Below are 7454 nucleotides of genomic sequence, written 5' to 3' on the forward strand. Positions count from 1 at the left end.
ATTTCCAACCTTCTCCAGCTTGCACAGCTCTAAAATTATATTAGCAGAGTTGCAGGCATCTGCGTAATGAATTTCAGCAGACTTACAATAGGTAAGGATCTTTCCCACACCCAACAGAGAGGTCCATGAACTGCAGCTGGAAACTATTGAAGATTCAAGACCAGTGGTTTTCTACTTCTCTAACACTGGCACTAATGTTAATCCAAACAAACAGAAGACTTCCAATTTCTCCCAGAGGAAACAAAGGTAGATACCAAACCCCATTCTTTTCAGTTACACTTTGTTCACAGGGTATTTTTAGTCTACCTAATGTTCTTTTTATGTACCCGGAATGTTTATTAAATACATTCCTCGAAGTGATGGACTTAAGGAATTTTTTGTAGCTTTTACTCACTCCAGCTAACATGTTACCTTCTCGCAATGACAATTTTACACATCACTCTGGAAATCTAGGCATGATGTTATTACATTATTTGCTGTGCTCAGAATTCAAGAATTAACAAAAAATCACCACATCTCTCTCTCTCTTCTGGAATCAAACTCTTCCTATCAATGGTCATTGCAGCACCAGGGAAATGCACAGGAGAAACAGAGAGAGGAGCTACATCTGCTTAACAAAAAACTTCTGTGCTTTCAGGATGCATTATGATGCAAGAGGTGCTTACTATGTCACTTGGTGCTTTCCAGGCTGTGTCTCAACCCCAGATCCTCTTCACGTATTTCCCAGGCTCCTACCAGTTTGATGAAGTGAAGAGCTGGAGGATATGGAGGAGATCATACTTCATGTCCCTCAAAACTCAGTTGTGTTAAGCAAGGGGGAGAAAGCCTTCATTTGAGGCAGAGGGAGATGCACAGGAATGTCTGGATATCAGATAAAGCAACTGACCGGTGAGCTAAAGCAATCTTTACCTTCTGAAGTAAAGTTACATCTATATGTTTAGCAAGAGATGAAGGGCAGACATTATGTATGTGATCACAAACACTTATGGTACCTGTGGTAGAGTTTGTAACCTCACCTTGTCCAAAAGTGGTGTTTCCATAACCACACGATGAATCTAACACATACCTACTTGCAAATTCACTCGATTGGATGTGACAAGTGCTACATCAGACACAGAGGGAATTTCTCCCATGGTCTGCCTTCATCAAGCTCAAGAAAGGACAGCAAGAAACACCCCTGTTACACAGAAGATTTGCCCATATATAAATGTTGTCAAGCTCGAGCTTGGAGAGGGACATTGGAGAAAAAGAGAGGACGATGTTCAAAGGGTTTAAATTCTACCTAGACCATCTCACTGTTATTTATGGTCTCCTCACCAAAGCATTGTGGGGCTTTAACACCCAGAAATAGTACATGGCACTGAGTTTTAAAATTATTCTTTTTCCTTTTGGAAAAACTTGAAGATTAGTTTTTAAAGCTCTAAATCATGAAGATTCATGTCATTCCTGGACACTGAGCCGCTTCTGAAGTAGTGGCATATCAATTTGCAGCAGGGGACAGAGTGAAAATCTTCACTGAAACACAATCTTGCTGAATCCACTGCAAGTATGGAACAATTCTAGATTAAATACTTTCTCTCTCTCTCTCTCTCTCTCTCTCTCTTTCTTTCTTTCTTTCTCTCTCTCTCTCTTTTTCTTTCTCCTTCCTTCCTTCCTTCCTTCCTTCCTTCCTTCCTTCCTTCCTTCCTTCCTTCCTTCCTTCCTTCCTTCCTTCCTTCCTTCCTTCCTTCCTTCCTTCCTTCCTTCCTTCCTTCCTTCCTTCCTCCCTTCCTTCCTCCCTTCCTTCCTCCCTTCCATCTTCTCTTCCCTTCCATCTTCTCTTCCCTTCCATCTTCTCTTCCCTTCCATCTTCTCTTCCCTTCCCTTCCCCTTCCCTTCCCTTCCCTTCCCTTCCCTTCCCTTCCCTTCCCTCCCTTCCCTTCCCTTCCCTTCCCTTCCCTTCCCTTCCCTTCCCTTCCCTTCCCTTCCCTTCCCTTCCCTTCCCTTCCCTTCCCTTCCCTTCCCTTCCCTTCCCTTCCCTTCCCTTCCCTTCCCTTCCCTTCCCTTCCCTTCCCTTCCCTTCCCTTCCCTTCCCTTCCCTTCCCTTCCCTTCCCTTCCCTTCCCTTCCCTTCCCTTCCATTCCCTTCTCCTCAGAAAGCCAGGCAACAGCACTATTATTCATTTGTAAGAAAGTAAGCACAAGATTTACTCTCTCCTGAGTTTCACCTCCAGGCTGTTTGGAGATTTGAAACTGCAGCCTGGCAATGGGCCAGCACAAAATAGTAGCTCATCACTTGAGCGTGCTTCCAAAGGAAAAAAAAATAAAAATAAAACAAAAAACAAAACAAGCAAACAAACAAAAAAATGAAACAAGAAAGCTCCACCCATCCTCTCTGTAATTATAGTAATTGAAAGATTTAGGGCTGAGTTCTTCAGCAGAATTTCTAGCAGACGTTAGAAAGCTGTGGATATATAAAGAGGGGATGCCAACACTCTCCACACTATTTCATGTTTCCCAGTAACTTTGCTTTAAACATGAGAAGATATGAGGGGTTCTCTCTCTTTTTTCCTCACATGGAATTCAGCAGGTGGATAATAAAAACACAGCTTACAGACCAGATCCAGGAAAATGGTCATTTTCAGCTCATAAAACTAATCTCTCATATAAAATAACTGGAAGGAAATGAGTCCTCTAGCTCTTGTAAATATTGGAGCACCTCTTTAGAGCATTAAAACTACCTTCTTCAGCAGCTTTACGAGTATCTCCTTGGCACTCGCAGAGCTCCAGACCATCAGCTGGGCTCAGGAGCTTATACAGACCTGCCACCCAAGCCCACCACGTACCAGGGAGTTCAGGGCCATGGTTCAGTGACAGAGTGTTAGGTGGTCCCATTGCATGGCTGAGAGAACTTCCAGTCTTTTCTCAGAACTTCCTGAGCATTGCATGCTTAGGCTTGCCAATTCACCACTGGATTAACACTGCCTTTCTGTGAACATCTTATATCGCACTGATGAGTATGGCATGAAGGGCTTCAGGAGACGGGGCAGGCAGGAAGGACTAAGGCCATGGACATCAGGCTTTTGACCCTGAAGAACCCCGAAGCATTTTCCAATGTTTAAACAGTGCAGAAATGCAGCTGCCTGAGGGCTAGGAACTCCAGAGAATAAAATTACATAAACCAATCCAGTTAAATCCTAAAACATAACATGGAAAATCAAAATAAGACATAACGCGATGAGCTTTATTTTCATTTCAGATTAAGGTTGCTAGTAAAGGTGGGTGTTGAATGGGTCTGCTAAGGGTTTACTGGTGCAACTTTCTGCATACAGTACAAAGAAGTAAACTGATTTTGCAAATCACAGGCCAGCTTCAAAACAGAAGGAAAGATGAATCTCTTTATCCTTGTTTCCACCTTTAAAAGTATACACAAAAAAAAAGCATTCGTTTTACCATGAAAGGTTGCTCTATATGAGAAAACATCATTTTTTTCTTGTGGAAGTGTCAAAGATGTGATGCTTAATATCACACGGTTTTTCTCCTGTTTTCTCACAAAATTTCTGTTAAAAAATACAGCAGGAGATTTGCTGAGATCAGGTGTTTCCTGAAAATAGTTTTTTTTTGCTCTAATTGGTGTACTCCTCATGAAAAAAAATTCCAACCACCCTTACTTTTATCCAGAGAAATTGTTGTCTTTGGTAAAGTTTAATCAATTGAAGTGTGCGATAAAAGACAAAAAAAAAAAAAAAAAAAAAAGGCACTCTATTTGTATAGAACAAAATCTTACTTTGGCAATGAATGAACAATCTGAATATTTTTTTTTTTCATTTCTTATGCCCCTAAAATTGCTTGGTTGAGATCATCAATCATCAAAGAAATGAGTTGTTATGTATTTAGAATGAGCACAGTGCTTCCCCTGCTGCAGGCATACAATGAACCAAAGTGTCACCTGGAATAAGGAGGCTACTGGGATTTACATCAGCTATAGCCTTTTGCCCTTATCTTTATGCATTTACCAAATAATCCATCTATGTTTTGTTAACAGATGGCTTTGTGGTGTAATTTGGGTGTCTAGCCTTTGCAGAGGCCTCTTAGTAGATTGTGTTTTGAATCAAACTGGGATATAGTCTGGCAGCCAGGGAATAGGTTGTGGAGTGGAGGTTGGCATAAGCTGTAGGAGAGGAATGGTCCATGCAAGGACATGGGTGGGAGAAGAAGGACCACGATGAACTGGAGAAAGTTGGTTAGGTGCACCAGGCTCCAGGGGATGTGAATTGTTGGTAGGGTGACGAGGCAACAGAGAGGGTGTGTGGACAACGTGGAATCTGTCTGGGAGCACAGCAAGTCAAGAAGATAGGGCAGAATTAGGATATTAGTTTCATGATGGTAGGACCATTGCTCATTGAAGCAGAGAGTTTGTGTTAATGAACACAAGAAGTTCTCTAAGAAAAATGGAAAGGGAACATCAGAGAGATTTAGAAAGACTATGTGGGGATGGATATATATGCTTAAATTTATATACTTGGTTAGGGCAGGAACAGAAGGTCAAAAAGTGCATTATATGTAGAAGTCAGTGTGGACCAGAGGGGAAAAAAACCCACATTCTTATTTTGTTCAGAAAAATAATTGCTGTTTGCTAAAGCTGTTGCCCGCTTCCAAATCCAGTCTAGCCTTCAGGGATGATGGCTCTCTCTCTTCTGTTTGCTTTCCTGCAAAACATGGTATCTCTTCTTGACTTCCTAAGATCCCACCAGGAGCCTCAGACACCTGTTTTAGTGACTGCAGAAATACTAATGCAAGTAATTACACGCCTCAGCTTTGTGCTCTGAGCAGTTCACTGGGTCCATTATATCTACAAGCACAAAACTGCATCACCAACTTGTTTTTCCTTTTGCATCTAAATGAAGACGTAGTCTCACACAGCATCCCTAAACCTGTTTCTTTTGTGATATCTATGCATTGACATTTGCAGAGCATAAAGATCTTTTCTTATACAAACGAAATAATAAGATATTAACATACAAAATGTTAGTTTTGCTGTGGTCTAAATTCCACTGACACAAGTCTGGAATTGTACTACTGAAACCAGTCCAACAAATAACCTCAGTGAGAACCAAATCTGTCCCTTTCAACTGACATCCACTTTTTACTGAAAAGAGGCAGTGTTGTTTTCTTTACCACACCTGAATGCTGTTTTCCTTTCTTCGCTTCTTATTGTCCTTTCCCCATAGTTCCTTGAATTTCTGGAGTAGAATGAAGACAATTCAGAGGGACAGCTGTGTGTTGTGGGTGGTAGTGTGGGTGTGATATATGCATACCACATAGGCAAATAGGTATATAAAAATTGTGTAAATAAAACACTGACAGACTCCCTTTGTAGCTTGGTTCATCTTCTTGTCTTACAACTTGGTGAGATAATTTCACAGAATGTTTGACATCAGTTTGCTACACACTGTTACCATGACAACAGGTCTTTCTCACACTTTTTGTTTTGGTTTGGTTATTTCTTGAAATATCATCTTCTTCAAGAGCTAGCATTACCTGAGTGACGCTTCCCCCCTACCTGCCTTTTTAAAAAGGAATTAAGCTAATTAGTGAAAACTGCTTAGCTGAAAAGACATCACTTCCCCTTTCTGGTGTTTTTCTGTTTTTGTTTGACAATATGAGACAAAAAGACACATAAAGCCCCAAACACCCCCAAATCCTGAAAATCTTAGTGCACTGAGGGGAATGGCTCACTGAACTTCATGTGCAGAGCTGAAGCAATGGTGGGAACCGGGACTTCCTACCCCCTGTAGGAAGGGGATACTGATTTACAGCCAGTGGAAAGCAGGGGAAATACCTCTGTTGATTTTCACTCTGAGGTGACCGAGGGTGGCATTTCCATAGCAATCCCACAGATGAGGCAGGGGATCTCAGCCGTTACTACTGGCAGCTCCTATTAATAGTGTTTCACAGCCTCCCAGCACAACAATGTGCTCTTTCTGAGCAGAGGAGGAAGGATATCTATCTGGTATGAGGACTTAGAGAACTGGCTGTTTCCCTTCTTCTTCAGGTCCTGATGAAACTGTCGGCAGGCACTGAAAGGTTACCCTTCTGTGTCAGTGGGTTTTAACCTAGGGTCTTCACTGAAATACATGGAGAAGTCAATGTTAACCAAGGGGCTCACTGGGATTACCAGGATTTTGGATTTAACCCCCTCAGTCAGGGCAGGTATAGCACAACTCTGGTTTATCATGTTCTGACTGTTCAATGATTTCTCCCTAAATAAATCCCATTATACCTTGCTTTTATATTTCATCCCCTAAATGTTATTAAAACTAAACCCTGCTCTTCAGCAACAATGCATATTACATGGAATTGCAGGGCAGGTATGAGGAAATTTATCTCATGACCCCTAACATCTTTTGATAACCTACAGGCTGACTCATCCTCCCTTCTCTGCCTCAGAGTGTGTTATATCAGAAGGAAAAATACAGCAATGGAACTTACGTGTTTGTGAGGAGACAAGTATATAGCTCAAAAATGCAGAATTTGGTGGCAGGGCATGGTTTCATACCATTCATAGAATCAGTAAGGTTGGAAAAGACCTCCAAGATCATCTGCTCCAACCATCCCCTGTCCCTAAGTACAACATGCAGCCTTTCCTTAAACACCCCCAGGGATGGTGACTCCTCCCTGGGCAACCCATTCCAATGCCTGACCACTTTTTCTGAGAAGAAATGTCTCCTAATTTCCAACCTGAATCTCCCCTGGCACAACTTGAGACCATTCCCTCTTGTCCTATCACTAGTTATCTGTGAGAAGAGGCTGGCCCCATGCACCCCACAGGTTCCTTTCAGGCAGTTGCAGAGAGCAATAAGGTCTCCCCTGAGCATCCTCCAGACTAAACAACTCCATTCTCTCAGCTGCTCCTCATAGGTTTTGTGTTCCAGGCCCTTCACCAGCTTCGTAGCCCTTCTCTGGACATGCTCCAAGGCCTCGGTGTCCTTCTTGTAGTGAGAGGCCCAGAACTGAACACAGCACTCGAGGTGCGGCCTACCCACAGCAGAGTACGGAGTTCAGTAGGAACCTTCATCACAGCACCAGCACTAAGTGAAAGGCTGTTCATTTAATGGCCTAAATATGAACTTGGGGCCCATCCTTCCAAAACTGCAAACAGCATAAGCATGTCACCAAATGGCCAGGCCTGTGGATGCCTAGGGGTCCTTCCAAAGCCTGTGAAGGGAGCAGATACTAAAGGGAAAGGAAATAGTGAGGGTTTCCCCCAGGGGACAAACACACAGAGTATCAGGAAACGTTTCATAGCACTGAAAGATATTTGGCTGCAGAGCCGACTCCCAGAGGAAGTCCTCTTGGAAGATCTCCAAACTATTGCATGGAGCTGTACAAACTGCAGGGGAACACACTTCAGATAACGTTGTTATTGATCATGTTTGCTGTGATAGAACTAACAACCCAAACCAGCGCTCAGTG

The 7454-nt window shown here is 42.6% G+C and overlaps 1 long non-coding RNA gene across 2 annotated transcripts in view; it reads right to left on the reverse strand.

Annotated features, from left to right (window-relative positions):
- LOC106036689 (uncharacterized) overlaps nucleotides 1-6793 on the reverse strand; it is a 30286-nt gene extending 23493 nt beyond the window's left edge. For both annotated transcript variants that reach the window (XR_007161804.2, XR_010831627.1), the window contains exon 1: nucleotides 5162-6793. This is a non-coding gene — a long non-coding RNA (uncharacterized lncRNA). The remainder of the gene's footprint in view (nucleotides 1-5161) is intronic.
- Nucleotides 6794-7454: the final 661 nt, after the last annotated feature.

Source organism: Anser cygnoides, chromosome 4 (genome assembly GCF_040182565.1).
Source record: "Anser cygnoides isolate HZ-2024a breed goose chromosome 4, Taihu_goose_T2T_genome, whole genome shotgun sequence".
NCBI classification, from domain to species: Eukaryota; Metazoa; Chordata; class Aves; order Anseriformes; family Anatidae; genus Anser; species Anser cygnoides.